We start from the raw sequence: 7,722 nt of genomic DNA on the forward strand, positions 1-7,722 counted from the left end.
AAGGAGGAGGAGGAGGAGGAGGAGGAGGAGGAGGAGGAGGAGGAGGAGGAGAAGGAGAAGGAGAAGGAGAAGAGAGAATAATAGTATGAGCTTTTAAAACCTTAGAGCCTACCCCCAGTGAAAAAAGCACTCCAATAAAGGCACATCTCCTAATCCTTCCCAAACAGTTCTAAAAAACAGGGTATCAAGCATTCCAACATATAAGCCTATGAGGTTCCCATCATTCAAAACACCACCATGGCTTGGTAGGACCATTCCTGCTACCAGCTCACTTCCCCACAGAGGCCCTGCAAAGCCTGATGGCATGGAAACCATGCCAAGGCATCATCTTCAAGTGGAGTGGCCAGTATTGGAGCAGTAGACAGAGGCTGTGGACCCTGAAGGGTAGTCTATTATGATCCAATAGAAGCTGGAAAATCTACTTAACAGACAAGCATTCTGGACATTTAATAATAGTCATAACCAAAAAACCCTGGTTCACAGGCCAGATAAGGCCACAAGGCACAATTCTCTGACTCACCTGCTCTCTCTCTTCTCCCACACTGTCTGTCTACATTCCCTACTGGATGATACCACAGCCAGGGGCAGCCTAGCCCCTGTGAAAGTCCCACCTCCTGGAAGCACTTACTGTTCTCTCCCCAGGTTGCTGTGAGCCACCAGGTGGGCCTGACGTGGTAGACCTCCTCTGCACTCTCTGTAAACAGAGATAATGTGGGGTGCAGCCACTGGGGAGACAAATGTGTCATCCTAGATTCAGATCTCTCGTCACAGGCCCCCTCATCAGTCCTCAGCAGCTCCCACTGTGCACACCTGCAGCTGTTGACTGTGGAGAAATGAGAAATTCAGAGGCTACAGGGCACCCCGCAAATTCACAGAACCGACCCAACATGCACAGAGGTACTTAGCACAGGTGTTTCTGTGATCGTGATGCATAAGAGAGCTTCCCGGTGTTCAGCAGTGGTCGGCCCCCACCAAGCACGCCTCCAGCTGCCAGAGGAGGCTGGCTGCAGGGTTGGGCCTATGCAAGGAGCTAGACAAGAGAAGTCTGCTGGCAGAGTCTGCACACATTCCTCAGGTATGTACCCACTCAAGCTTAACCTGAGGATTTTCTGCAACCAAAGAATCATAAAGAAAAAAAAACAGCACAATATTGCCAATAATCACACTTTAAAACTACTTTGAGCATCAATAAAAAAATTTAATATTTTTTTTACCATCAAAATTTACATTTTAACCTTGGAATACTATTGTACTTAGTCTAATTACTTCTAAAATTTTATCCTTCGGATGTGAAGATGTAGCAAACAAGCATACAAACGGGTGGAACAGGCATTTAAACACACCAGGCTGTTAAATAATAATAACAGTGTTTTTCTGAATTTCAGGGTTTTTTTTATTATTAGTTATAGCCTTTTCTAAATGTTCCATGTTTGAAACCTGTGGTGGGTGGTTTACATTCACATGTGTATGCTATTAAAAGTTTCTGAATAGAGCTAGAGGGATGGCTCTGCATCTATGAGCACTTGTTGTTCTTGCAGAAGACCAGAGTTTGATTCCCAGTACTCACGATGGGTGGCTCGCAACAGTCTATAACTCCAGCCCCAGCGGATCCAGTGGCCTCCTCTACTCCCCTAGGGAATCCTGCCCGCACACACGTGGCATACATAAACAGAGATGCACACATACACATAAATAAAAAATAATAGAAATAAATCTTTGAAAAGGTTCTGCAGGCCCTCTGGCTTTGCTCGCTTCCAGACCACAGAGGAACTGCCAAGCACCTGCTAAGACCCTGGAAGCAGCGGCCACAGACAGAGGCGAGCAGGATGTGGACACGCTTGCACCTTGTTGGACTGAATTTGGAGCCTTGGAGGAGGTCAGCCAAGTAAGCTGTCGAGTAGGAACAAAGCAGCAAGTCCGGGAGTTTAAAGCCAGGAGTTAACTGGAGCCGAAGCCTGCCAGGGGCCAGGGCGCCAGGGATGAGGAAACCTTGACCCATGTGGATGGCCCGAGGTTTGAGCAGTCAGGCTTGGAGCTGAGAAGGCAGCAGGGCGTGAGGCGCTGGGCACGAGGGCCCACTCTTCTTCCTGTAGCAAGGCAAGAAGAAGAAGGCTTTCCTCCTGCCTCTCTCTCCGAGGTCACCCTCACTGATCTCCTTGGCTTCAGTTCCACATGATCACAGGTAGGCAGAGACATTAGATCTATTTCAAAAGTTACTGCCCCCATCCATCACTTCCGAACTGGACTCGAGTGGCTAGGGGGGACTGCAGCCCACACAGTGCCCCTTTCCCAAATACTGAATGGAGACTCACACTTCCCTGTTGTCTGAGCCTTCTTCTTATACCCTTGGGTTAATTAAGGAGGGAGAGAGCAGGGGCAGAGAGCAGGACAGCTGCCCCCGATGACCTCACACTGTGAATTCACACACTTGGCCACGTACTTCAAGTACACAAGGATGGGTAGATAGGACAGTGGACCTGCAGAAGGGCATTCAAGAATTCAACCTGAGCCCATTCCTGGGTGGTGCTCAGTACGCCCTGGAATGGTCCTGCTTTTGCAAGTGGCAGACTTCGCAGTGAGGGAGCATCTGCAATCCAGAGTGCCATTTGGCACCTCTTTCATTTTTAACGTACTTTTCAGCATTATTTCTCCGTCACCACATGGTGAATTTTGTCCTTCTGAGAGCCAAAGACAAACACAGGCATGCTCCACATACACAATCAAAGGGAGCTGTTTCCTAGCAACAGGAGCCCTGGGTGGCCAGGAGCCACCTTCCCTGGCAGGGACTGGAGTTTGGCCTATGGGCTTAGAGGCTGGCACTGAAGCCAGACTCATGCGACCTGAGAGGAGGGCTGGGATATTGCTTCTCCCTGTGCTAGTGGCCCAGTTGCTTGACATATTTGATGTATGAATACAATTGCTTAAGTATGCACAAAATTCATACACTCCCACTATAAGCACACTAGGTCCCCTTGCCTACATAAGGTAAACAAGGCAAAGCCAAGCACAGACCTGTAATCAATGGGACTGTGATGGGGTTCCCTTGGCCTGGCTTTGTCCTAGTTCTCCTCAGACTACCAGGGACAACAAGGGTGAAGAGTATGGCTACCCCAGGCATCTGAGGGACTTCCACACCATTAGAGACCTACTGATATCCTACTAAGGTCAGTGTCTTCACACAGATTTCTCTCCACCAGTAACCTGTGTGATTCTAAACCTGTCACTTCTATCATAGCCCAGAACTATCCCCACTATTCCTCACTTAAGACTGCTGTTACCCCAGTGTTTATTTACCCACATATATGCCAGTCATTTTTAAAGGCTCAGTACCTCCTACAGAGGCTCTCAGGCATTCTGTGAAGTATCTCGATGCTTTGGACTGGCATACATACAGGGAAGTGTGTGAGAAAGGATGCTCCAGTTTTGACACAAGCTTATTTAGCCAGTGTTGCACATAAGTCCTTCAATGGATTCTGTCTCTTAAACATATGGTTGCTCTGGCTGTGCTAGTGAAATTCTCCTGTTTTATATAAACACTCTTATCTCATTTGTGTTTTCCCACTTTCAGTCCATAGATGCTGTTTTATGCCTTCCAAGATCAGCCCAAACTCCCTTGAACACAGGAAAGATGACACCCAAAGGCTTTGTGGAATACTAGGGTTGTGTAGCACCACCCCAAGGAGATACCAGTGTGGTCCTGGACTGGGAGGTGAGATGCCATTCTTAAGCAAACTTGAAAAATCATGTTCTCAGAACCGAGATTGGGGTGCAAACCCACTCCAATGCAGCTCAAACACTGAGTTACCACACATGTTTTTCCTCAGTTGAGAAGTAGTGAATCCTCCCACCAGGAGCACCTCGGGATACCCTGCCATGCCCAGGGACCACCCTGCACAGAGCGAGCAGGCTGTGCTATGCTGAAGCAGTTTGGCATGTCCAAACCTGGGAAGGCACAGCAAAGCAGAGACACTCCTGAGAGGTAGTTCCTTATCGGCCCCGCCTCTCATTTCTAATTTGGATTCTGTTTACTTTGCCTTTATTTTTATTTTTTGTGAGCTTCTCCAAGGATTGTAGATGGGATTGTCTGTGCACACGTTTTCAAAGAAGTAGTTCTCGGTTGTGTTTCTCACTTCTCAACTTTCTAACTCTTCCCTCTGACTGTTGGAGAATGGAGCCCCAACTCCCACCCCAAAAGCCTCTGCCCTTTGAAGTTAATTTAGCTTTTCTTTAGGGCTTTGTTCGGTGTCTGCCAGCTTGTGTGTCTGGATCAAAGGGTAATCTTTTAATTGGAAGGTTTTATGATTTTTATTTATATCTTCTCCAGTTCCAGAAAATGTTTCATGGAGACAGGAAATTCCTGTTTTGGCAAAAGAGCTGTCCATATGTCTGTTTACTCTTATTAACAAGCTTCCCTATGCCCTCCTCTGAGTTGTGATTCTTGCTTTCCATGATGGGCTGTCTCTCCCTGCCACCATCTCCCTGTCCATGTCCACCCTTCCCCACTACTACTTTCTTAAACTATTTTAAATGTCTTGGTGATGTGTTATATGACCCTACTTAAGAAGTTTAATTAATGTCATGCGTGCATCCATTGGGTTTTATATTTTTATCAAAAGCAATGGACGTGTTATCTGATTTCTTAAATGAAGCATGCTTTAACTCTTGTCCTTCCCAAGCCTTAATCCTTCCTTATCTATAGCTGGATGTCTACCAAGCAGCATTTTGTAAGATCTGATTTTTTTTTAATCTGTTCAGGCAGGGACATGGCTTTTTTTTTTTTTTTTTTACTCCAAAGGGTGAGTTTAAATGCTTGTGACTACCAGTGTAACTGTTACAACACTCTGGCTGAAATGCTCCATTTCTGCTGAGTTTCACACACTAATCATGTTCCGTCTGGGCACTGCTGTTCGAGTATACATTCTATCCCTCTCTGGAATCAGCATCTTCCCCAAGCATGGAACAGACAAACTATATCCACAGTACCTCATACCATCTCTTCAATGGGGCCCCTCACACCCCTTTCATGGGTGGAGGGTGGCATTTGATCATCTTTGCATGACTCGAGTCCTGTGTTCTGAGTTCTTGAGCTTCCTTCTGCCCCTGGAATCTTTCGTTGAACAAGTGCGGGCTCAGCTCAAACCCCTCCAAAACTTCTCTAATCCCAGAGATTGTGACAGGGAACATGGCAGCTAGAATTTGTGGTCTGGGCCTTAATGTGGGGAAGAAGATAGTAAAGTCATGACAGACATCAATAAGCATCATGCAGAGTCATGTGCTGGGACCATAAGGAAGGAAATCATCAGATAAAGAGCTGTTTTTTGTGGTGACTGAGGCAGCTAATGGGATAGGCTGCTATTTGAACTAAAATCTCAGTGAAGACAGGAAATGAGCCATGGGGATGTCTGGTGGGGAGAACAGGTGGAAGCAGGAGTTCAGCCAAGGCAAAGGTATATGAGTAGAAATGAGGAGTCTGTCTGTCTGTCTGTCTGTCTGTCTGTCTGTGCTGCGATAACAAAATATCAGAGGCTCAGGGGTTTATAAAAAGATTTGTTGTTCAGAGTTCTGAAGTCTGCAGAGTTAAGGGCCAAGGTACCATCACTAGTGTCTGGTGAAGAACTTCTACTGCGTGCTTTCTATTCTCACAGGACTGAAGGCAGAAAAGGGCAGAGATGTGGGAAATACATGTGACATGTTTCTTTCACATCTCTTTAGTGCAAGAAGAGCAAAGCCTTCTTACAGTCTGACAAAAAAAGATATTGTGGTGTTATGTCACGGAAGTACAAGGCTCATGGGGGCTTTCTACCACCTTCACATGGAAAGGATCTTGCTCTTTATGTATGGACCATACTGCATCCCAGCCCAGACTATCCCAGCCCTGTACTCAAAAATGGAATTGTATTAGGACACAGAACTGTTAAAAGAGTAGTTAAGTTAAAACAAATCCTCTTGGTTCAGTCTGACCGGCATCCTTACAAGAAGGAGAGACTTCAACACAGAGGCACACGTGAGAACAACCATGATGGAGCCAGAGAGAAGGATGGGGGAAACACAGCCTGCTAGCGCTGGCAGAAGGTAAACACTTTTGATCAAGCCCTCAGCCTTGGGCACTGTATTACAGCCCTCCCTGAAAATCCACCACACCTTACAGTCTCTCCCCTCTAGAGTTAAGAGGCGGTAATTCTAGTCTTCTCATGTTGACTGTTGTCCCAGCTAGGAAGCTTTTCTTACTGGAGAACTTCAGGGAGTCTTCTTTGTTTCTGGTGAAATAAAAGTCACGATACTTCCCATCACCCAACATGATTAGAAAGGCTTGTGTTTTGTCCCCAAAGCCAATCTATCTGAAAAAGCTATCGATAGAAAGAGGAACAAGCAGGGCTTCGATAGGGGAAGGGTCTGAATACTGAAATGGTCGCAGAAGGACTTGGGCATGTAGACTTAAGGATTTGGTGCCCAGCTAGCCACCAGGTAGCCCACAGCCACTCTATGAAGACATGTTGGTTTTTCCCAAATGCAGAAGGATCACCTGATACACCAGAGGAAGTGAGTTAAACTGAGGAGCACAGGAGGACAGGGCTTCTGCAGGGGAGCTAAGGTGACAAGCAGAACAAAGCCCTGGTTTGAAGTGGCTAGCATCATAGGACTTCACAAGGAGACTAGACCCTGTCCAGGTTGGAAGGTAGAAGGAAGAAAAAGGAGAAAAAAAGAAGGGAAAGAAATTAGACCAAATAAAGAAGGGATCTGGATAGCATGGATAGTAATGAGGATACCCAACACTACCCCACTAGTGCCCGGCCACCTGTGCCTACCCAGAGCACTTGAACCCCACCCTTGTCCTTCATGCAGACAACCCAATCCACAGCCTGAAGCATGGCTAGTGCAAGTCTTCTACTTAGACTCTAGTGTACAGTCTCATGGACTTTATTCTGGAATCTTATAGCATCTTAACATTTTTAGGGGTAGCTTTTCCTGAGAACCTTTGGGATTTTTATCTTCCCATGTCTAGGATATTTAAATGTTTTGGAAAAAAACAAACCAGAATCTGGGCCCTAGGGCAATGTCTTTCACATTGTTCTCCCCTTTGTCATTCCCTGGTGTGACTCTGGTTCTTGTGTTCTTTCAAATACTATGCTTTCAGTAAGTTGAAGGTGGCCCTACTCAGAACCATGTGTCCTTTGAATGACATTTTTGAGGGATTGTATGCTCAACATGTTTTATATAAGAGGTGTTCTTCTGAGAGGCTGCCAGACTGGTCTCATTGGAAGTTGATGAGAAAGCCCAATATGTTCGTTGCTACTGCCGAGAGGTTTGGCAGACACAAGCGCCAGCCAGCCAGACTCACCCCAGGCTCCTGTGCAAACATGCAGACCATTCGGGCTTTGTCCTCAGCTGCCTGGTTCCAGAGTGGTCTCTGGGGCTTGGCATTCTTGCCAAAATGCTCATGACATCACTCATATTATTAATAATTACAGGTTATTCACAGATGGGTGGGCAGATGGACACACGGCCAGAGAGATTTGTTTAATCTCAGCCAGGCTCTTTCTCCTATGCGCCTCCCTTTGCCTGCTTTTGCTACCTCCCTGGAGGAAAAAAAAACATAATGAAAAATAAAATTTGGGTGAAAGAAAAATGAAAATTCTATGAGAAGGATGTCTGAGTTTTCTGGAAGAAAACTGGACCTAGAGCCCTTCCTTTACTCAGCTAGGTCTATGAGTTTCTGAACTA

This window comes from Grammomys surdaster, unplaced genomic scaffold (genome assembly GCF_004785775.1).
Source record: "Grammomys surdaster isolate TR1022 unplaced genomic scaffold, NIH_TR_1.0 214, whole genome shotgun sequence".
NCBI classification, from domain to species: Eukaryota; Metazoa; Chordata; class Mammalia; order Rodentia; family Muridae; genus Grammomys; species Grammomys surdaster.